At 45.4% G+C, this 23119-nt stretch overlaps 1 non-coding gene across 1 annotated transcript; it reads left to right on the top strand.

Moving 5' to 3' along the window:
• Nucleotides 1–2880: 2880 nt before the first annotated feature.
• Nucleotides 2881–2953, top strand: TRNAG-CCC (transfer RNA glycine (anticodon CCC)). The gene has a single exon. It is a non-coding gene; the product is annotated as a tRNA-Gly (tRNA).
• The last annotated feature ends 20166 nt before the right edge of the window (nt 2954–23119 follow it).

Genomic DNA, 23119 nt, shown 5'->3' with positions numbered 1-23119 from the left:
GATGCATGGTCAGGTTGCAGAACCACTGAGCGCTCTAACACTAGTGATTCTCACCAGGAGGGTGGCGGGGGGCATTCTGTCCTCCTCCTCTAAAGAACAAGTTAGAACCCAAAGGGATGAAGATGTGGATTCCTTTATTACTTAAAATAGCAAAAAACTGGGAATAAACTAAGCATCCTCAACAAGGGACTTGTCAAACAAAGTACAGTATACACAAAGAGAGAGATTGACATTAACTGCCGAGACATTACTACTGTTGAGTAAAAATACTACAGAGGATTATTACAAATTGTTAATCACTGTTGTACGATAAACACCTCCTCAAGTCAAACAATAAAGCAAGTTATAGAAAGGCCTGCAGTGTATTCTCCCTTATGCACCACCATGTAAGGCACACCACGGAGATACTGGGTGTTCAGCTCCAGATCACCGTGGTAAAGAGAATATCCGAATAAAGTGAATCACCCAAATTCTTTGGTTTCTCAGTGTACATAAGAGTCACATTTACATTATAGCCTATGAAGTGTACAGTAGCACTGTTTTAAGAAAATGTACTTACTTTAGCTTAGAAATACTTTATGACTTAAAAAAACGCTAGCCATCATCTGAGACTTCAGTGAGTTGTTGTAGAACAAAGATCGCTGATCACATAACAAGTACAGTAATGATAAATAAAACTGTGAGATGTTGCGAGAATTACCAAAACGTGGCACAGAGACATGAAGGGAGCAAAGGCTGCTGGGAAAGTGGCGCCAACACCACAAACCTACCATGTGTTAAAAAAAAGAAAAGTAGTTATCTGCAAATTGCAGTAACACAAGGTCGGCTTGTCCGTCACATACGACCCAGCACAGGACTCACAGGCTGGCCTTCAGACGCAGAGCTCCGCACCACGGGGCGGGTTGCCGCACTACTGTCGACGCCAGCCCCCTTCTGAGAAGTGGGGAGACACCGTCACCCCACGGGGCTTAGGTGAAAATCCACACGGTACACGTGACACTGCTAGGAAGCAGCTCTTAGGCAGAGCTGCTCTGTTACTGTTGCACTTCTTTCTGCATATATGGGCCTAGAGAAATGTTTGGAAGTGTGTTGGCCAAAATGCTAACAACTGTTTATCTCCAGGAGACTGACATGCCCTGGTCATCTGCACTTCATTTTTCTGTGTACCTTCCTATATCGCTGAATTTTTACAATGAATAGGTATGGTTTTTATAAAACCAACAACACTATTTTATATATATCCTCAGTTCAGTTGCTTCATCGTGTCAGCCTCTTTTGAGATCCCGTGGACTGCAGCACGACAGGCCTCCCTGTCCATCACCAACTCCCAGAGTTGACTCAAACTCATGTCCGTTGAGTTGGTGATGCCATCCAACCACCTCATCGTCTGTCATCCCCTTCTCCTCCTTCCTTCAATCTTTCCCAGCATCAGGGTCTTTTCGAATGAGTCAGTTCTTTGTATCAGGTGGCCAAAATATTTGAGCTTCAGCATTAAGAAATTTGTATGCAGGTCAGGAAGCAACAGTTAGAACTGGACATGAAACAACAGACTGGTTCCAAATAGGAAAAGGAGTTTGTCAAGGCTGTATATTGTCACCCTGTTTGTTTAACTTATATGCAGAGTACATCATGAGAAACGCTAGACTGGAAGAAACACAACCTGGAATCAAGATTGCCGGGAGAAATATCAATAACCTCAGATATGCAGATGACACCACCCTTATGGCAGAAAGTGAAGAGGAACTCAAAAGCCTCTTGATGAAAGTGAAAGTGGAGAGTGAAAAAGTTGGCTTAAAGCTCAGCATTCAGAAAACAAAGATCATGGTATCTGGTCCCATCACTTCATGGGAAATAGATGGGGAAACAGTGGAAACAGTGTCAGACTTTATTTTTCTGGGCTCCAAAATCACTGCAGATGGTGACTGCAGCCATGAAATTAAAAGATGCTTACTCCTTGGAAGGAAGGTTATGACCAACCTAGATAGCATGTTCAAAAGCAGAGACGTTACTTTGCCAACAAAGGTTCGTCTAGTCAAGGCTATGGTTTTTCCTGTGGTCATGTATGGATGTGAGAGTTGGACTGTGAAGAAGGCTGAGCACCGAAGAATTGATGCTTTTGAACTGTGGTGTTGGAGAAGACTCTTGAGAGTCCCTTGGACTGCAAGGAGATCCAACCAGTCCATTCTGAAGGAGATCAGCCCTGGGATTTCTTTGGAAGGAATGATGCTAAAGCTGAAACTCCAGTACTTTGGCCACCTCATGAGAAGAGTTGATTCATTGGAAAAGACCCTGATGCTGGGAGGGATTGGGGGCAGGAGGAGAAGGGGACGACAGAGGATGAGATGGCTGGATGGCATCACTGACTCGATGGATGTGAGTCTGAGTGAACTCCGGGAGTTGGTGATGGACAGGGAGGCCTGGCGTGCTGCGATTCATGGGGTTGCAAAGAGTCGGACACGACTGAGCAACTGATCTGATCTGATCTGATGAATATTTAGGACTGATTTCATTTAGGATGGACTGGTTGGATATCCTTGCAGTCCAAGGGACTCTCAAGAGTCTTCTCCAACACCACCGTTCAAAAGCATCAATTCTTTGGCGCTCAGCTTTCTTTATGATCCAACTCTCACATCCATACATGACTCCTGGAAAAACCATAGCCTCATACAGACAATGCGACTCTAACTGATTTCATGAGACAGGCAATCTCAAATGAGAGCAAGCTGTGGAGCCTGAGACTAGGCCTGAAACACTCCCAGGTACAGAATAAACACCTGTTGAGTGAACTAAGGAACAGATGAATTGAGAGGCAAGAGAGTGCAGCAGTGCTGAGTTTTGGAGCCAAACAACAGCTGAATTTAAATACCAGTTCTGGGGACTTCCCTGGTGGTCCAGTGGCTAAGACTCCACACTCCCAATATGGGGGGCCTGGGTTCAATCCCTAGTCAGGGAACTAGATTCCCACATGCTGCAACTAGGAGTTCAAAGCTGCAAATAAGACTCAGCACAGCTAAACAAAGGGCTTCCCTTGTGGCTCAGCAGGTAAAGAATCCACCTGCAATGCAGGAGACCTGGGTTTGATCTCTGGGTTGGGAAGATCCTCTGGAGAAAGGAAAGGCTACCCACTCTAGTATTCTGGCCTGGAGAATTCCATGGACTGTATAGACCATGGGGTCACAAAGAGTTGGACACGACTGAGCAACTTTCACTTTCACAGCTAAATAAATACTTTAAAAAAAAAAAAAAAAATCCAGATTTTCAAATACCAGTTCTGTCACTTCTTAGTTGTTAAGCTTGAACAACTTATTTTAGCCCCTTTGACCCTCAGTTTCTTCATCTATATAACGGGATTATACCAACTCAAGACTATATGTGGATTAAACAGTGAAGGACAGGGAAGCCTGGCATGCAGCAGTTCATGGAGTCGCAAACAGTCGGGCACGGCTTAGCAACTGAACAAGTGAGACGGTGAACGGGAAAGCAGTCCGCATTTAGCAGAAGTTCAATAAAAACGAGCTCATCTCTCCCCGAGTGCCAGGTCTGCTGATGACAAACTGCGTGACACTGGACAGGCTGTCTCTCTGAGTCTGTTTTTATAGCTAGAAAGTGAGTATAATGTTTACTTACCCTGTGGGATGTTGTGATTATTATGTAAAACTTTTCTGTACAGTGTAAGACACTATAAAAGGAAAGACTTATTACTATGATTATTATGGGAGTTTTTTGGGTCGATTTATTTTACAGCCTCTTGGCTCCAATAAACTTAATTCAAGTAGCCTTTAAAACCTGAGAACCGGGTGGATTTTATTAATTAGTACTAATTTACTGACCTTCATGAGCTTTCCTAGAATACCCTAATCCCTATCTATCTGAAAATAAAGTCTACCTTGATCTGACTGGAATCACTGCCTCTCAAGAAACCCTGGTCTAGGTCAGACTGTACAGCACAGAACCGAGGAGCCGCCCTCAGCGCTGGGTGCTTGCAGTTCTGGTCTCCTGATGGTAACCATGGGAACCCTTACTTCTTCCCACTGTTTAAGAGGAAGGACTAAGCTATCCTGGGTGCCTCCAGCTGAAACCCTTACCTCACAGACACACTCAGTCTCTGGCTGGGAAGCACCTCAGTGACTGTCGACGTTCACAGAACCCATCAGGGTGGCCAAAGAAGCCCCTGCCCTGGTGAGCAAGGTGGGGCTATCGTCCTGACTGTACGGAGGGCGAAGCCACAGACCCGTGGGGTTAGGAGGTTTGCCATGACCAGAGTCGAGCCTTATCCTGCCAGAGCTGCTTGCTAACAGAAAGGGACCTCACATGGTACTTCCATTTGGGAAAGGTGCAGACGGAGGGAGAAGAAAGCACGCCTTCAGTCCTGCTTCATCAGGGGCCGGGCCAGAGGCTGACCCCGGGAGCAGCATCTGCAGATTCCTTCACTCTTCCTATGGATCACCTCACGCTGACTTACGCTGCCCTAACTGTGGATGTCCAACACCCTGAATAGTTCTGTTCTGGGTCAGAAAGCTCCACAGAACCACAGAAACCACACCGTATTGGGCCTGGGACATCATTTAGTTCGATCCTCTCCATTCACAGATAGATCAGTGGTGACGATGAGGCTCAGAGGAGGGGAATGATTCACCAAGACCACCAGTGAGCACGGGCAGAACCCAGATCTCCTCTGTCCATCCTCAGCCTGTCTCCATGACAACCCTACTTCATCCCTGCTCCCTATACCCTCCCTGTCCTAAGCCTTTCTATCCTCTCCCAGAATCCAGGTCAGTGGACACTGAGAATACACCATACGCCCAACTGTGGCAGTAAACCCCCAGTCTCCAGACCATGACTATTACATGTAAGGGATGAGCCTACGCGCTGATTAATATGTGCAGGACGCCATCACCCTGCCCTTTAGGCAAGAACAGCAACCAATACAAGAAACTGAACCGCCTTTTCCTTCTGCTTCTGAGTTGAAATTACTCAAAGAAAAGCCAATCTGTTATACGTTAACCATACCAGACATGCTGACAGAGCCACATTTGGGTAAACAATTATGTGTACAACCAATTTTTAAAATGAATGTTTAAAAAACACGGGGACTATTCGAGTACTAACTGAAGGCGAGGGTCACAGGTTAAACAGTGTCTGGAGCTCCAGCACTGTCGGTTCTGAGCTGTACCGTGCTGGGACGCTCAAACCTGGGGCCTGCTGGGGCCCGTGCTGTCTACCACGCGGGCAGCTCACTGGTCTCTTTGTGCCCCAGGCTCCTCAGCATGAAAAGAGAATGTGGGAGCACCTCAGCTACCTTCTGTGAGAACCATAAAGAGATGATGTGTGTTCAGTGTTGGAACAGGGAGGGCATGTGAAAAGTACTCATTAATACGAGCTACTGCTATCCTTTACTATTATTCCTATTTTTAACACTTTACTTATTTGGCTGCAGTGGGTCATAGCTATGGCCCACAGGGTTTTCATCACAGCACGGGGCTCTCTAGCTGTGGCGCACGGACTTAGCTGCCCACTGGCATGCGGAATCTTAGTTCCCTGACTAGGGATCAAACCTGAGCCCTGCACTGGAGGGCGGATTCTTAACCACTGGACCGCTGGGGAAGTCCCTGCTACCCTTATTATTAGTAAGTACATAAATGGTGAAGCAGAGTTCAGGTCTTTCTAAGCTGCACTTTTACACTTAATCGTATTTCCACAATCTATAAAATACGATTAGATGACTGCCCCGAGAGAGCTGACTTCAAAAGAGAGAGTAATAGAGGAAACTTTTAATCTTAAGAAAGGTTTCTGAACTTTGCTGACATCCTAGGACATGCCAGACGACACTTCCTCCACAGTTAAAGCATCTATTCAGTCGTCGTTCTTATGCAATTTTCACGGTTAGGCACTCTTTAACAGTTATCTCTTACTTTCCCAAGCAAATAACCAACCCTGGTGGATGGGAGAAAGGGTAAGAAGCGAGGCCACCCCGCCCCGCACCCCCCCCACCCCGATTCTTTACACACCCTCACGCCTCTACTACCCGTCACCAGTAGCTGAGATGGGAGCCGCCATGGCAAGGACACTGTTTCCAAAACGCTTGGCGAGTGAAGCTGAAAGGAGCAGAGGCAGAAAAGAAAAAAGCAAATGGTCTCCCTCGGCACCACAACCGTGAGAAGCAGACGCCTGCTGTTCAAGCCACCAAAAAAAAAAGAAATAAAAAGGAGGAATTTATTTTATGTTGTAGCAAATCATGGAAGAGTACACAAATGACCTGCAACAAAGGCGCAATGGCAACTCAACGGGGAGAGGGCAGTCTCTCCAACAGACGGTGCAAAACAATGCAGAATCTGTATAAAAAATGAACAGAGACCTTACTTCCTACAGCACTTAAGAATTACCGCATCGATCCTTAAGTGGGTCACAGATGTAGTGTAAGAGTTAAAACTATAAACCTCAAGAGGAAAACACAGGAGAAAATCTCCCTGATCTTGACTTGGGCAGAGAAGGATTCACAGAAGAAAGTGTTGGTGGGCTGGACTTCATCTAAATCAAAGACGTGCTTCAAGACACCACCAAGAAGATGAAAGGGCAAGCTACAGATGGGGGTAAATCACAGAGCTGATAAATGGCTTATGTTCAGAATGAGTAACCAGAGGAGATTTCTGGCTTATATCCAGAAATCTCAAAACTCAACAATGAGAGACAACCATAATATAAATGGAGAAGAACCTAAATATCCAACAATGAGGACTGGTTAGATAATCTAGATACCTCCAGTCAACAAAAGACTAGCAAACTGTTAGAAGGTAAACTCTTCTGAAAGAAACAACGTGGACCAACAGGAGAGGTGGGTAAATGGACAGAGAGTGACAAAGCTTATGCGGTGGGATGGTGGCGGGATATATGCATTTACCAGGTAGCTCGATTTTTTGACGTCTGAAAATTTTCATAATAAAATGTTGAAAAAAGCTAAGCACTAGAATATTTCACAAGTATGCCGTTAAACAGGATGCACTGGTACATAAAAAAGACTACAAAGCTGTATGCACAGAACAAATCCACAAGATATACATCTTTTTTTAACGTGTGGTCAGAAGAAAAGGCCCCAGAGCAGAAAGTCGACAGTGACCGCCTGGGCGATGTGATGAGGCTGCTTTTCCTCTTATTTTTGCTGACCCATTGCCTTTAAATTTTCTACTATGATCAACTATTTTTGTGATTTAAAAACAGAGGTGCCTTAATAGTAGTGAAGTAAGAAATACTTTCAGACAAGAATTTACTTGTCACAAACTCGGTGACAGAAAATGCTCCCCTCTAAAAAAAGCTTGAAGAGTCTTGAGCTTATGCAACATACTTTAGGTGAACAATTCTTTCAGCCTGCTACTGCCTCCTCACTGGACTTTGTGCCAGATTCTGAAACTCACAGCAATCAGGGCTGCACACCCGGAAACATACCTATCAGAATTCTGCGCCCGTCTCACCACAGCCACGACGCACCTGGAGTCAACAATGCGTGAGAACCACAGACGGACTGGAGCCTGTTCTACACAGCTCCAGAGAGCAGGGTGTTTCACCCGGGGCAAAGTCAAGGAAATGACCACCACAGTCTAATAACTTGGGTGCTGTGATGGATGATGTAGGACTTGGATCAATTAGCACACATTTTTCAGAGAAGCAAATACACACTGAATATAAGAAGAAGGGAGAGACACCTAGGGCTGGGTTACTAACCTAATAACCCAGGGAACACCTAACCACCAAAATTATAAGAGCAGACGCTGGGTGAATTCCTGTCACATATAATGGCTATGATCACACTCATTCACTCAGGAAATATTTACTGAGCGAAGATTCATTCATTTAGTGAGTGCTTATGATGCAATAATGGAAACTCCATGATCTGTGCTGTCCACACGGTGCCACGTGTGCTGGCTGACACTTGAAACTGGCATCACAACCAGGAAGACTGTCATATACAAAGAACACGTGAGGCTAGGTTCCTTATAAACTTGGAGAACAGAGGAAACCAATCTGAAGAGGCAGAGAGAGCCTAGTTCATCCAAGACTTTATAAACTATGCTAAGAAGTTATAACTTTATCCAGAAAGACAGAGAAATATTCTGAAGAAACTTAGGAAGAGAATATTAACTCAGAGTTGAGTATTGACAATTTAACAAAATACCGAGGAGACAATTAAAGAGGTAAAGAAGGAAAGTGGAATGTGACTACGGCACTTTACTGATAACCTATTTATGTCAGTATCACAGCTCCGGAGAAAGGGCAACAGACAAAAGATAGTTTAGGGAAGAAGAAATGATGATGACGCATCCGCCTGGATCTGGGGAGAGGCAATGAATGACTTCATCAAGCCTCCAGGTTTCAGTTCGGGCCACAGCTCACTGAGAATGAGGATTCGGGAAGAAAAGTCTGGGAAGGAGAGCAGTGCATTCAGTTTTTTTTTTTTTTTTTTTAGCAGATTTATTTAGAAAGAGATTTTCATTCCATAGAAGTAACCCATTTAAGTACACAATTCAGCGACTGTTTAGTATACTTACAAAGCAGTGTGACCATCCCTGCAATCTAATTTTACACTGTTTTTATCACCCCCCAAACAAAAACCTCACACCCACCAGCAGCCACCCCCCATTCTCACCCCTTAACCTCAGCACCTACTAACCTACTTCCTGTCCCTACAAACTTGCCTCTTCTGGACATTTCATATAAACGGAATCACACAGTATGTGGTCTTCTGTAACGGGCTTCTTTCTCACAGCATAATATTCTCAAGGTTCCCCCATGTTTTATCAGGATGGGCACCTCGTTCCTTTTTTATTGCTGAATAATATCCCACTGTACCACATTTTATTGATCCATTCATAAGGACGTAGACATTTGGGTCCTTTTCACTGTTTGGCTACTACAAATAAAGCTCCTATGAACACTCATGTACAGTTTTGTATGGAGGTACATTTCATTTCTCTTGGGTATATGCCTCAACGTGGAAACGCTGAGACATAAGGAAACTCTACGCTTAACATTCTGAAGATCGACCAGACTGTTTCCCAAAGCAACTGTACATTCTCCCAGGCGATGTTTGAGGTTTCCAATATGAGATTTATCTACAGAGTCACTTACCCAATGTGTGAAGATTAATTACCCACATCCTCATCAACATTTGTTATTAGCTGTCCTTTTATAAAAAAAAAAAAATTCATTTTTGGCTGTGCTGGGTCTTCGCGGTTGTCAGCAGGCTTTCTCTAGATGCAGACAGCGGGGGCTACCCTTCACTGAGGGGCCCGAGCTCCTCACTGCAGTGGCTTCTCTTGTTGCTGAGCACGGGCTCTAGAACAATGGCTCAGCAGTTGCGGCTTACGGGTTTAGTTGCTCTGAGGCATGCAGAATCTTCCCAGACCAGGGATCGAACCTGCGTCCCTGCATTGGCAGGCAGACTCTCTACCCCTGGGCCACTGCGGAAGCCTCATCCGTCCTTCTGAGTCCAGTGAGAGGCCAGAGGTACCTCACTGTGGTCTGGTTTGTCCGTCCTCATATCTAATGATGCTGAGCACCTGTTCGTGTATCTATTGGCCATGTGTATCTCTTCTCTGGAAAAGTGTCCATTTGAATCATTTGCCCCCTTTTAAGGTGGGTTGTCTTTTTATTACTGAGGTGGAAGACTTCGTTGTGTATTTTAGATGTAAATCCCTCATCAGGTACTTTCTCTCATTCTGTGAGTTGTCTTCTCACTTTCTTAACAGTATGATTTGCAGCACATGTTTTTAGTTTAGATGAAATCCAATTTATTTTTTTTTCTTTTATGACTTGTGTTTTGGTGTTACATCTAAAAAAACATTGCCAAATTCAAGATTTACTCTTATATTTTCTCCTGTAAGAAAGTTTTAGCAGGCTTCCCTGGTGGTCCAGTGGTTAAGAATCTGCCTTGCAATGCAAGGGACGCTGGTCCGGGGAGATCCCACATGCCAAGGGGCAACCGAGTCCATGTGCCTCAACCAAGGAGCCTACATTTTGGAGCACCCAGGCTGCAGTGACTCTGGGGAAGCCCCCTCGACGAGAGGCCCCAGCACCGCAACTAGAGTGGAAAGAGCCCTCCCGCAGCAACGGGGACCCAGCACGGCCAAAAATACAGATAAGTAAAGAAAGACATATTTATTAAAAAAAAAAAAAAAAGGGTTAGCTTCAACATTTAAGTTCATAATCTAAAAGTTAACTTTTGTATATGGAAGTAGGGGATTCAACTTCTGTATGTTGATAATCAGGTGTCCCAGCATCTGTTGAAAAGGGTGTTTTCCCCCTTGAATTTTCTTGGCATCTTTGCCAAATACCAACTGCTCATAAAGACAGTAATGGTGAGTCTAAGTTTAGGCTCACTGACTGTGAGGTACCTGTGCTCTAGCTTCTTGGCGATAAGCTACATGAGTGGATAATCATGTCTTCTACCCACAGCCCAGCAATCAGCACAGCTGCTACTGCTGCTAAGTCACTTCAGTCGTGTCCGACTCTGGGAGACCCCATAGATGGCAACCCACCAGGTTCCCCCATCCCTGGAATTCTCCAGGCAAGAACACTGGAGTGGGTTGCCATTTCCTTCTCCAATGCATGAAAGTGAAAAGTGAAAGTGAAGTTGCTCAGTCGTGTCCGACCCTCAGCGACCCCATGGACTGCAGCTCCTCCGTCCATGGGATTTTCCAGGCAAGAGTACTGGAGTGGGGTGCCACTACCTTCTCCGAATCAGCACAGGGGACTCGATAAAACTCAGAGTGATTCTGTCCGCCTGTGCGGTCCCAGTGATGCGGCCTGCCTCACCCACAGGTGCGGACACTCTCTCCAGGTGGTTCTCTTTCTAGGGCTGCTCTTCTAGCCAGGACTCTGTCCTCAGTGTCCTGTTTACACTTACACAGTGACACAAATCCAGGAGGGCATTTTCCTTCTTCCTAGGATAGGAAGTCCCTAAAGATGCTCAGTCAGAAATCTCAGTACAAGAATGGGTACATTTGATTTTCAACTGTTTACAGGCACAGAGGCTCCAAGTGTGGTGTTTCTGTTTTGTATAAAGGGTTTCAATTGAGTGCCAGGCCCAACATTTTTCTGTGTTCAGGCTAATGTTAGAGAACTTAAATTTTTAAATGCTAATAATGTCCCTTGTGGCTCAGCTGGTAAAGAATCCGCCTGCAATTCGGGAGACCTGGGTTCGACCTCTGGATTGGGAAGATCCCCTGGAGAGGGGAAAGGCTACCCCCTCCAGTATTCCGGCCTGGAGAATCCCATGGATGGTCCATGGGGTCTCAAAGAGTCTGACACAACTGAGGGACTTCCACTAATGACGTCAGTGGGTCAGAGCTCAGTGAAAGGGAAGTCCTCAAAAGGACCACTAATTAGAGATAAATTATGAGTAACTTGAAGAACTGAGGACATTAAACTAAATTAACGAAAGACGTCCTGAGAACATTGTCTTCAAGTGATAATAAATCCATGCAAAGAACTGGAAAAGGGAAGAACCAACACAGAAGATGAAAGACCCCAGTCAAGCCCATTACAAATGCAATGGATAAATAAATAAATAAACACTGTGTGGACCAGACCTGTTTTCTGGCACTTTCACCTCAGATGCCCCATCCCCCCCACTTCTTGGCTACATAGTAACACCCAAGGCCCAGCTCTCACTGCCTGATCCCTAGTACCTTTCAAGTACTCAAAATTTACCTTTGAAGTAAATTTTTAAGCAGATATGCTACACGAAAATAGATAAAGAGTAGTTCTGTATTTATAAGAGAAGTCTATACTTAAAAAACAACAACTCACATTTACTACAGTACTAAATTTAAAATTCTAAAGTATTTTTAAAGTAGTCACATTTAGGGAATTGCCTGACTGTCCAATGGTTAGAACTTGGCACCATACCTGATTGCTGGGGGCCCAGGTTCGATCCTTGGTTGGGAAACCTAAGATACCACAGCTGTGTGGTGTGGCCAAGAAAAGGGTATTCACATTTACTGAAATTATGTTTTTATGAAGTGTTTAATATCAGCTCTACCATGTACAGTAACATCCGTGTGTGTTCACATTGCCTAAGCCAAGCTCAACAATGTACATGTCTCTCAAAGATAAAAACAAGAGTAAAATACTGACCTCCAGGGGCTCTTCTAGTTCTAAGATCTGAATGCCTATGACCATTATTCTAATTTCTCTCCTGTCCTTACCTCAAAGCTACATAGTAGGGGATTAAGCAAAGATGATTCAGTTCAGTTCAGTCGCTCAGTCGTGTCCGACTCTTTGCAACCCCATGAATCGCAGCACGCCAGGCCTCCCTGTCCATCACCAACTCCCAGAGTTCACTGAGACTCATGTTTATTGAGTCAGTGATGCCATCCAGCCATCTCATCTTCTGTCGTCCCCTTCTCCTCCTGCCCCCAATCCCTCCCAGCATCAGAGTCTTTTCCAATGAATCAACTCTTCTCATGAGGTGGCCACAGTACTGGAGTTTCAGCTTTAGCATCATTCCTTCCAAAGAAATCCCAGGGCTGATCTCCTTCAGAATGGACTGGTTGGATCTCCTTGCAGTCCAAGGGACTCTCAAGAGTCTTCTCCAACACCACAGTTCAAAAGCATCAATTCTTCGGTGCTCAGCCTTCTTCACAGTCCAACTCTCCCATACATACATGACCACAGGAAAAACCATAGCCTTGACTAGACGGACCTTTGCTGGCAAACTAATGTCTCAACCATGCAAATATGCCCAAGGACAACTGGCAGCCACACACAGCCACACTTGTTCACACTGGCCCTCCACTGAAAACCAAAAACACTCTTGTCCAGGAGTCTGAGTTAGCCTCTAAGCTGAGATGACCATGGTGAACAAGAAAAGGTGAAACACAACTTATCTCCTTAGATATACTAATCATATTTCTTTTAAAATCCAAGTCTGATTATTTCATTATGTCTATTCCTATTGTCTGTTTTCTGTTCGTTTTGGGTTAAGTGTTCTCGTATATCTGATAATTCTTGATTGAATGCCAGTCATTGCATATGAGAAGTGCATAGATAATTCCAGGCTCCTAGAGGATTTGCTTTTGTTTCTGACACGCAGGTATGACAGAGGCACAAACCACTCCAGATCACCTTAATCTAGTTAGGTACAGAGATGAGACAAAGCAGTGCACTCCAGCTCCTGAGACGGCCAGTCTGTGTTCAGTTCACTCTTGTCCCTAAGAAGAGCCCTTAGGAAAACTGGGGTGTACTAGGGCTTCTCCTTCTCAGCAAGGGTGTGCACCAACTTCAAAAAAATTTCCCGACCCATGAATCTGCCTAAAGCTCTAATTATCTTCTCAGTTGACAATTTCAGCGCTGACAACTGCTTCAAGAAAAGAAATGGTGCCAAATGTAGGGTTACCTGACATCTCTACCTACACCGTGGCTCTGAAAATTCCTTCTGCCTCGTGGTTCTCCTATGCCCTCAAACTGACAATTCTTTCTCAACTTTTCACCTTGTCTTGTTCTTAGTTCATCTTAGGCCCAAGTGATCTGACAGAACACTGCCAGAAGTAGAATCCCCAATCCAGTACAAAAGCCTTGCTCAAAACTGAACCAGACTGCAACTTTCTAACATAAAATACACATCATCTAATTCGAGTCTTCTCTAGTTGACTTTTACAACTTCTGCAGTTCTGAAATGTGAGTTTTTCCCAGGGAACTAACTGAATCAGGCGATGAAGCAATCTGGAGTGTGAGAAAACAGAACTGGCATTGCTGTTGACTAAGAGAAAACCATAAAGCCCTAATTAAAACAAAGCATCAATCAAAACTAATTTCATCATGCCCTGTAATCTAAAATCTAACAGGCCTCATGGCTGGAACGGGAGGCATGGAGCTCCCTTCAAAAGATGACACAGCTGGAACCTGGGCGCTGTAAACCCCTAGACCTGGAGCCCAACACACAACAGACGCCCGGGAAGGCCAGTTCCCCGGCCCTTGCTCCTCCTCCCCGCCCCTCCCTGATCCCCACCAAGAGGTGGGCGGACACTGAACACAGGCTGAAATTTCAGCACAGTCCAATTCTCTCACTACAAAGTCTAAGGTTCCTTCTCAAGTTTCTGGTGTACTGAACAGGAGGAACTGGGGTTGAGGTCATAAAAATGAACTCATGAATCAAGACAGCAAATGCTCTTGTCTACTTTGGCCTGTAACTAAAGAGGAAACCATGGGTGAAGAAGAGTGAAAAAATAAGAAATCTGAGCTTCATGTCCCTGGCTCAGGTGGTAAAGTATCTGCCTGCAATGCGGGAGACCTGGGTTCAAGCCCTGGGTTGGGAAGATCCCCTGGAGGAGAGCATGGCAACCCACTCCAGTACTCTTGCCTGGAGAATCCACATGGACAGAGGAGCCTGGTGGGCTACAGTCCATGGGGTTGCAAAGAGCCGGACACGACTGAGCAACTAGGCCACAATATATGTGGCCTAGGCAAGGCCTCTAGAGTCTGAGAAACGGGCTATTTCTCATCTGAGAATAGGGGGCTCATGTGCCAGTCAACAAACATTTCCTGAGCACGTACTACCTTTCAGAGAAACCAGACCCAGTCTTGATCTCAGGACTAGATCAGCAGTTCTCAACTCTGGCTGCATACTTAACTAGAGATTTTAAATAAACTGCAACCCACTCAAGTGTTCTTGCCTAGAGAATCCAGGGACGGGGGAGCCTGGTGGGCTGCCGTCTATGGGGTCACACGGAGTCGGACATGACTAAAGTGACTTAGCATCAACAACAACAAAACACTTTATTTCGGATTAATGGACTCTCTAAGGCAGGGCCCTAGCACTGGAAGAGGGGTGGGGAAGAAGGCCTTTTCAACTGTTTCTGATGCCCAGTGAGGGTTAAAAATCACTGGACTTACAGAATTTCTAAGTTTCTGAATCTAATTTTCTATGGTTTGACAAATGAATATTTTTTTTACAGGTAAAAGGCTCCAAAATAAACCAGCTTCATTCATACTTTGGTGAGAGGGTGACTGAGGTTAAGGGCGCCTTGACTGTGCTGAAAATCCTATCCTGAGGGGTCACATTGACTGTTGAGTGTCCTCCAGCCTCACAGATGCCTCCTCGGATGCATATTCAAAAGCCAAACATCACGTTATAAGCGAGAACTTGTCCCAAGGGGCATTCAGATGCCTGAATCATGCCATTCTGGATTTGTTCCTTTGGGTTAAAGCACAATTTGGCCACGATTTTTGTCACATCTGTTTAACGTGAGTGCTACTAATTGATCATTTTCTTTAAAATCAACTCGCTAAAGCAGTAAGAGAGGATTAGCCCTCCTAAATATTAAAACACACGATAGAGCCTCTTTAATCAAATGAGATACTGGCACACAAATAAATACAGACCAATGGAACCTAAGATTGAGGGCAGGAGAAGAAGGGGACGACAGAGTATGAGATGGTTGGATGGCATCACCGACTCAACGGACATGGGCTTGGGTGGACTCTGAGAGTTGGTGATGGACAGGGAGGCCTGGCGTGCTGCGGTTCATGGGATCGCAAAGAGTTGGACACGACTGAGCGACTGAACTGAACTGAACTGGAACATAACAGAAACTCCAGAAATGGGTCAAATTAATTAAATATGACAAAGGACAGAATCTAAAAACACTGGGAGAAAATGGAATTTTTAATAAGTCGTACAGAGATAACTGAAAAACGAGATGGAAAAGGCTAAAATTGGATCTAGCTCTCAAACCTATATATTCAATTCCAAGTGGATCAAAGATTTAAAAGTTTGAAAAGAAAAGAGAAACGATACAGGAAGTAGGGAAAAAAAAATAGGTGAATTCAACCTGGGGATGTACAAAACTCTCTAGCTATGACTGAAAATCAAGAGGCAGTAAAGCAAAAAAAATTGAAAAAAGAAATACCCACAAAGTCACATGCATTAAGCACCTCGTCTGCATCATTTCAGCTCCTCCCGCCTTAACTATTTTTATTCCAGCCATTCCTGAGGCAACTAGTTTTGTCCAGGCTCTGACCTGTGTCCAGTGCCTGCCTGGGGGTTGAAGGGGGGTTTGTTGTGGCCCCAGAGAGCTGCCACGTGTGCCCTCTCGGGACCCACTGAGAGCACCAGCAGGGGCAATATATGCCATGTGGGGCAGTCCTCTGCCAAATGAAGACAGGACCTAATGGATATATCACCCTTCCTTCCCCCAAATATCGATCCTACGCTCTCCTCCAAACACACATGAGCCTTCATCTTGGGTAGTTTTCCAGAGAACCCAGTTAAAATACCACTAATCTGATGCAGTGATTTTTTTCTAATAAACATAAACATTTAATTATTAAAATTTAAAAAGCATTCAGCAGAAGGATCTTAATTCCCTACTCTTTAAGCATGGGCTACGCAACAGTACTGGGCTTCCCTGGTGGCTCAGTGGTAAAGAGTTGAGGAGATGCAGGTTCAATCGCTGGGTCAGGAAGATCCCCCGGAATAGGAAGTGGCAACCCACTCCAGTATTCTTGTCTGGGAAATCCCATGGACAGAGGAGCCTGGCAGGCTACGGTCCATGGGGTTGCAAAGGAGTCAGACACGACTGAGCGACTGAACAACGACAACATGAACAAGGACTGTTTTGAAAAGACGACACATGAAAAGGGGATGAAAGAATAACTTTACAAGGATGAAACCTGACAAACGCCGCTTCAGCCAGGTGATCAAGGTCAACGTCCACAGCGACAAAGCACGCTGCAGGCACGCACCCTCCGTAATGTGCAACGCAATGTCGCTTTCTCCATGAGCTTCCTGCCCCAAACTAACAACCCCAGGCTAACCACGAGCGAAACATGAAACAAATTCCAACAGAAGGGCGTCCTGCAACATATCTAAGTAGCAACATATCTCAAAACAGCCAAGATCATCAAAAAACAGAGACAATCTGGAAAAGTATCACAACCGAGGAGCCTATGGAGATTTAAGACCTAAATGTAATGTGGTATTCGGGATCAGAACATGGAACAGAAAAAGGACATTAGGTCAAACAAACAACTGTGGACTCCAGCTATTAATACTGTTATCAATAGTAGTTCACTAAATACAACCAATGGGCCATGCAAGATGCTAACAGTGGAAACGGTACCAGTGGAGATATGTGTATGGGAACTCTCCGTACTCTCTGCTTAATTTTTCCATAAATCTAAAGTGGCTTTAACACGTAAATTCTATTAATAAAAAGAGAAAAAGGCTTATGAAAAGCATTCCTCCGTCCCCAGCAATGGGGCCTGGGGTCTGCATTTTGGAAGGACACATGGTGATTCCTCAGAGAAGGCAATGGCACCCCACTCCAGTACTCTTGCCTGGAAAATCCCATGGACGGAGGAGCCTGGTAGGCTGCAGTCCATGGGATGGCTAGAGTCGGACACGACTGAGGGACTTCACTTTCACTTTTCACTTTCATGCATTGGAAAAGGAAATGGCAACCCACTCCAGTGTTCTTGCCTGGAGAATCCCAGGGACGGGGGAGCCTGGTGGGTTGCCGTCTATGGGGCCACACAGAGTCGGACACGACTGAAGCGACAGCAGCAGTAGCAGCAGCAGCATGGCGATTCCTACGCACATTAAAGTCTGAGAAACACCAGGGACACCTGTAAGTTACAGCGCACAGCGTCCTTACAAAGAACAAAAGAGGAAAGCAGAAGCCAGCCACACGTCGATGAACAGATCCTGTCCCCCGGCAGTGGTACGGAAGCACGGGATGACAGCGCCGTCACCCCAGGAACTCGTCAGGCACGCCAGCATCGCACAATTGGGAGCGGCCTGGAATGTTGTGCTTGGAAGGGCCCGTGAAGAGGCGGAATGAATGTCGTGATTTATTGCCCATTTGGGGTGCAAGTGGCAGCGTCGATTTTCGTAAAGCATCCACCAAGCACCAGGCACAGCGCTAGGCTCTCGGGACCCAACAGAGATCGAAGTAGGTGTAACCCTCAATGAGGCTTAGGCCGAAAAAGGTAAGTACAATAATTATGAATACAAAGAGTAACAGCAGAGGAAATATGGAATCCCACAGAGCAAACAAGAAAGGGCCCTCCTCCCTGAGGAAGTGACATTTCAACTAAGATTTGAAGGCTAGGCACTAAGCAAGCTGAAGAGGAAAAGGAAGCAGCTGACCTCAGGTTAACTCGTGAGCTGGTCCATCAGACCTCTGCTTACGTAAGGATCCTTTGAGAGAGAATGGAAACTAGATGACAGAGACAGACACAGCTCCACAGCGAGCCCAGGACGGAGCACAGCGCCCAGAGAGTGTGTGAGGTGCTGGAAGCTTTACAGAGCACGCCCAGGACAAACATGTGACAAGGGGAAGAACTGGAGAAGGAAAGAGGCTCGCCAAAGCGGTTCCTGTAAGGGACGGTGTCCATCTCCTCTAAGACACTCGGGACGCGCGTCCCATCGGCTCCCACTGTGCTTTCTGCTACCACGTCCGTCAATTTCACAGTCAACTGCTCAACTGCAGTGCCTATCTCTGCATCTAAGTTTCTTAGTACAATTATCTTCTCTACCCCAAAATAACATGCCTGTTTTGTCTTTATTTCAGTAGTTATATTTTGTGTCTTTTATAGAGAATGTCCCTGAATCATTTTTAGAAGCTGAAGTATCAATAGCAACTGTGGTTTCTGATGCAAAAAATTATCACCTATGGTAGATAAGTTAGGCAGCAATCTGACAAAAGGGAAGAATATCTGAAATCAGAAAACTGTCCCAGATCATCCAGGGTTTACCTTGCTCACAGACATAACAAGGTGAGCTGGGGGAGGTAAACAGCTAACTTTTATTGAACAGCATACACTGAGAACTTTTTATGTATTCTTGTTTGAGCCTTGCAAACCTAAGAAGGAAGCAAACGTAAGAGGCCTTGCAAACATAAGAAGGATTATCCTCATTTATATTTGAGAAAACTGGAGGGTCATAAAGGTTAAGCAATTTGCACCAAGGAGAAGGAAATGGCAACCCACTCCAGTGTTCTTGCCTGGAGAATCCCAGGGACGGGGGAGCCTGGTGGGCTGCCGTCTATGGGGTCACACAGAGTCGGACACGACTAAAGCGACTTAGCAGCAGCAGCAGCAGTCAGCTGGTAAAGATTGGTTCTGGGGCAGAATCCAGGTCTATTAGACTCTAAAACCCAGGCTGCTTAGAATAGGAGGGACAAAAGGTGGCCTAAATCAATATGAAAAAAAAGTTCATTCACATTCCTACTTTAAGTCCAAACCCAAGAACAGACATCTTTCACACAGCCTTAAAGACAAAGACAGACAGTCCATCTTCATACACAGTTGCTTCAGGGGACTCGGGACCAGGGCTCCCCCCATTGGCAAACAGGTGCAACCACACCATTTATTTCTCATTCCTTTTCTAATCCTCAAACTTTTTGGGAAAGGAACCTCCAAGTTAAGACCAGGAATATAAAGTTCCTTTCATGAACATTATCTTTCTCTTTTTCCTGCTTAAAATTTACATTCTGATAATATATATCAAAAGACATTGGTGCCAGTAATACTATTTTGCTACCTTATTTTAAGAAAATAATTAGAGATGCAGCCATTTTACATGTTTTCAAAGAACATTAATAACAAAGGGGAAATGCATACATGTCGAATGCAAAAATGCTCAATACAAATACACAGTAAATTATCAATTTTGTGAAAATGTCACTCTCACATATGGAAAAGATAAAGGAACTATACCCCGTGTTTAACGGGTTATCCTTCCTTCAACAGTAGGATCAATGCTGATTTTGTCTTCTTTATACTATGTTTTCAAATTCTCCACATTCAATATAATTGCATTTAAAAAATATATTTCTTTATTTGGCTGTGCCGGGTCTTAGCTGCATGTGGCATATGGGATCTAGTTCCTGATCAGAGATTGAATCCGGGCGCCCTGCATTGTGAATGCAGTATCTCAGCCACTACACCGCCAGGGAAGTCCCACTTAAACCAGAAAAAATGAGAACTGCTGCTAGAAGTCATTTCTGTAAGGTCTTCTCCATTCAGGATGGGAAGGGAAACAGCTGTTCGCTGAGGGGACCACTGTCCTCCCCACTTCGCCCAGCCGCAAGCTAGAGGCCCTCTTCTTTAAGCTGTTACTGCACTACCCTAGCACTTGTGATCTTCACTCAGCAACGAACAGTCATCAAGCTTACAGTCTACTGCAAGGTTCAAGCTTGGTAGACGACAGATTCCCTTTAAAGGGAAAAAAATCTTGTGAAACAATGCTGGTTTATTTTCATGTAGCTTATTCAGGTGCAACTTAAAAAACTAAGTTGAAAATTTCTTATATTTATGTGACTAGATACAAACAAAACTGCCAAACCAGCAAAATTCAAAATGACATTACTTCCAATAAAAAGATGACATTGCTTATATTGAAAATCATCACTCAGGTACTTCCCTGGCAGTCCAGTGGTTAAGACTCCGAATTTCCACTGCAGGGGGTGCGAGTTCAATTCCTGATAGGGGAAGTAAGATCTCACATACTGCACAGCCAAAATGTAAATACTAAAAAAAAAAAAATCACCCCCAGATAAATATGGTAATGACACAGATAGGATGTCTAAAAATAAGCAGATAGGACGAGAGAGAAGAGCCAAAGACACACACACAGCAGCGCCACAGCTCCACAGCTGGTCTCCCTGGACGACTCCCACAGACACCTGGAGGTGTGCTGTCTGTTCCGCAGCAACAAGCTCGGAGGTGTGCTTGGACTCCAGTGTGTTAGCCAGTGCGGACTCACTGTGACACGAAGACCATGTTTGTGCCTGGGTTGCTCACACTGTGCCCTATAATCGCACTGCGTTCTGCAGAACTCCAAACGGATACAGTGCCCTTGGCCCAGGGGAGACAGTTCCCTACCAGACCTGTGAGATGCGAGCCTGACCAACACACACACACACACACACACACACACACACACACACACACACACGGCTGGCCCTGGTGATGAGAGGCTGACCATGCCTTACACACACACACACACACACGGCTGGCCCTGGTGATAAGAGGCTGACCATGCCTTACACACACACACACACACACACACACACACACACACAGCTGGCCCTGGCAGGGACACACACACACACACACACACACACACACACACACACACACACACAGCTGGCCCTGCTGATGAGAGGCTGACCTTGCCTTACACACACACACACACACACGGCTGGCCCTGGCAGGGAGAGACACACACACACCTGGCCCTGGTGATGAGAGGCTGACCGTGCCTTACACACACACACACACACACACACACACACGGCTGGCCCTGGCAGGGACAGGGACACACACACACACACACACACACACACACCTGGCCCTGGTGATGAGAGGCTGACCATGCCTTACACACACACACACACACACACATGGCTGGCCCTGGCAGGGAGACACACATACACACCTGGCCCTGGTGATGAGAGGCTGACCGTGCCTTACACACACACACACACACACACACACACACACACACACACGGCTGGCCCTGCTGATGAGAGGCTGACCATGCCTCAAACATACACACACACACACACACACACACACACACACACACACACACACACGGCTGGCCTTGGTGATGAGAGGCTGACCATGCCTTACACACACATACACACACACACACACCTGGTGATGGGAGGTTGACCCATGCCTCTCTCTCTCTCTCTCTCTCTCTCACACACACACACACACACACATACACACACACACACACACACACACACACACACACGGCTGGCCCTGGCGGGGGCAGGTAACCTTTCTGAGCACTGAAGGTAATGGTCCTTCAGATGTTCACACACACACACACACACACAGCTGGCCCTGGCGGGGGCAGGCAACCTACATACACACACATGGCTGGCCCTGGCAGACACATACACACACTCACACGGCTGGCACTGGTGGACATGCAGGCGTGCACACACACACACACACACACAGCCGGCCCTGGTGATGGGAGGCTGACAGTGCCTTACATACACACATACACGGCTGGCCCTGGTAATGGGAGGCTGACCATGCCTTACACACACATACACACCTAGTGATGGGAGGCTGACCCATGCCTTACACACACACACACACACACAAACACACACACACGCACGCAGGCAAACTTTCTGAGCACCGAGGGTAAAGCTCCTTCAGAAGTTACCACGCACCCTGGAGCGGATTTTGGGATCCACATGTTTGTACTGCTGCTCAACATTCCTGGTATCTCTGCCACATACCTACTGACATAATCAAATATCTGATCAGCAATCCTGAAGAACAAATGTAGTTTGAATCTTTACCTCATATTCCAGACAATTTGAAGGATGCAATTTCTTCAAATTTTATATATAAAACAGAAAACAAAACTTACCAAACTTCTAGACAAATGCTATCTTAAATGTAAGAAAAATTCCAAATAAAAACTTAATAACATAAATCTTAAACTTCTATATATCAGATCTTTAAAAGATAAAAGGCAGGTAGGGAAAATGTTCACAGAAGAGAATCTTCCCAAGAGATAAATAATTAAAGTATATAAACAGAAATATTTTGAATACTGTATATGTGGGTGTCTTGTTTTTAAGTAGAAAAAGGATTCAGAAAGGGGTCTAAGCGTCTATAAATCTTTTAGGGATGGGGACTGTTTGGGGGAGGGGGTTTGGTTCCTTCTTCCCATCTAACCCCGTACCAATGAGAGGGCCTCCAAAGATGATTTCTGAATAAGGATATGAGAATACATAAGGTCTGCTAGAAAAAAAGAAATAAGAATTCAGGCAACAGTCTAGAAAATTAAGAAAAACTCAATGTACTAAGTCACTTCAGTCGTGTCTGACTCTTTGCGACCCTACAGACCGTAGCCTGACAGGCTCCTCTGTCCATGGAATTCTCCAGGTAAGAATACTAGAGTGGGTTGCCATGCCCTCCTCCAGGGATTTTCCCAACCCAAGGATCAAACCCTCGTCTCTTACATCTTCTGCACTGACAGGTGGGTTTCTAACACCAGTGTCACCTGGGAAGCCAAGAAAGACTCAGACACAGCCTAATTATCCAAGTCGTCTGACTGAACAGAACTTTTTACCACAGTATGTGG

This window comes from Bos indicus, chromosome 21, assembly GCF_029378745.1.
Source record: "Bos indicus isolate NIAB-ARS_2022 breed Sahiwal x Tharparkar chromosome 21, NIAB-ARS_B.indTharparkar_mat_pri_1.0, whole genome shotgun sequence".
Taxonomy (NCBI): domain Eukaryota; kingdom Metazoa; phylum Chordata; class Mammalia; order Artiodactyla; family Bovidae; genus Bos; species Bos indicus.
This window is presented reverse-complemented; position numbering and strand designations above follow the sequence as displayed.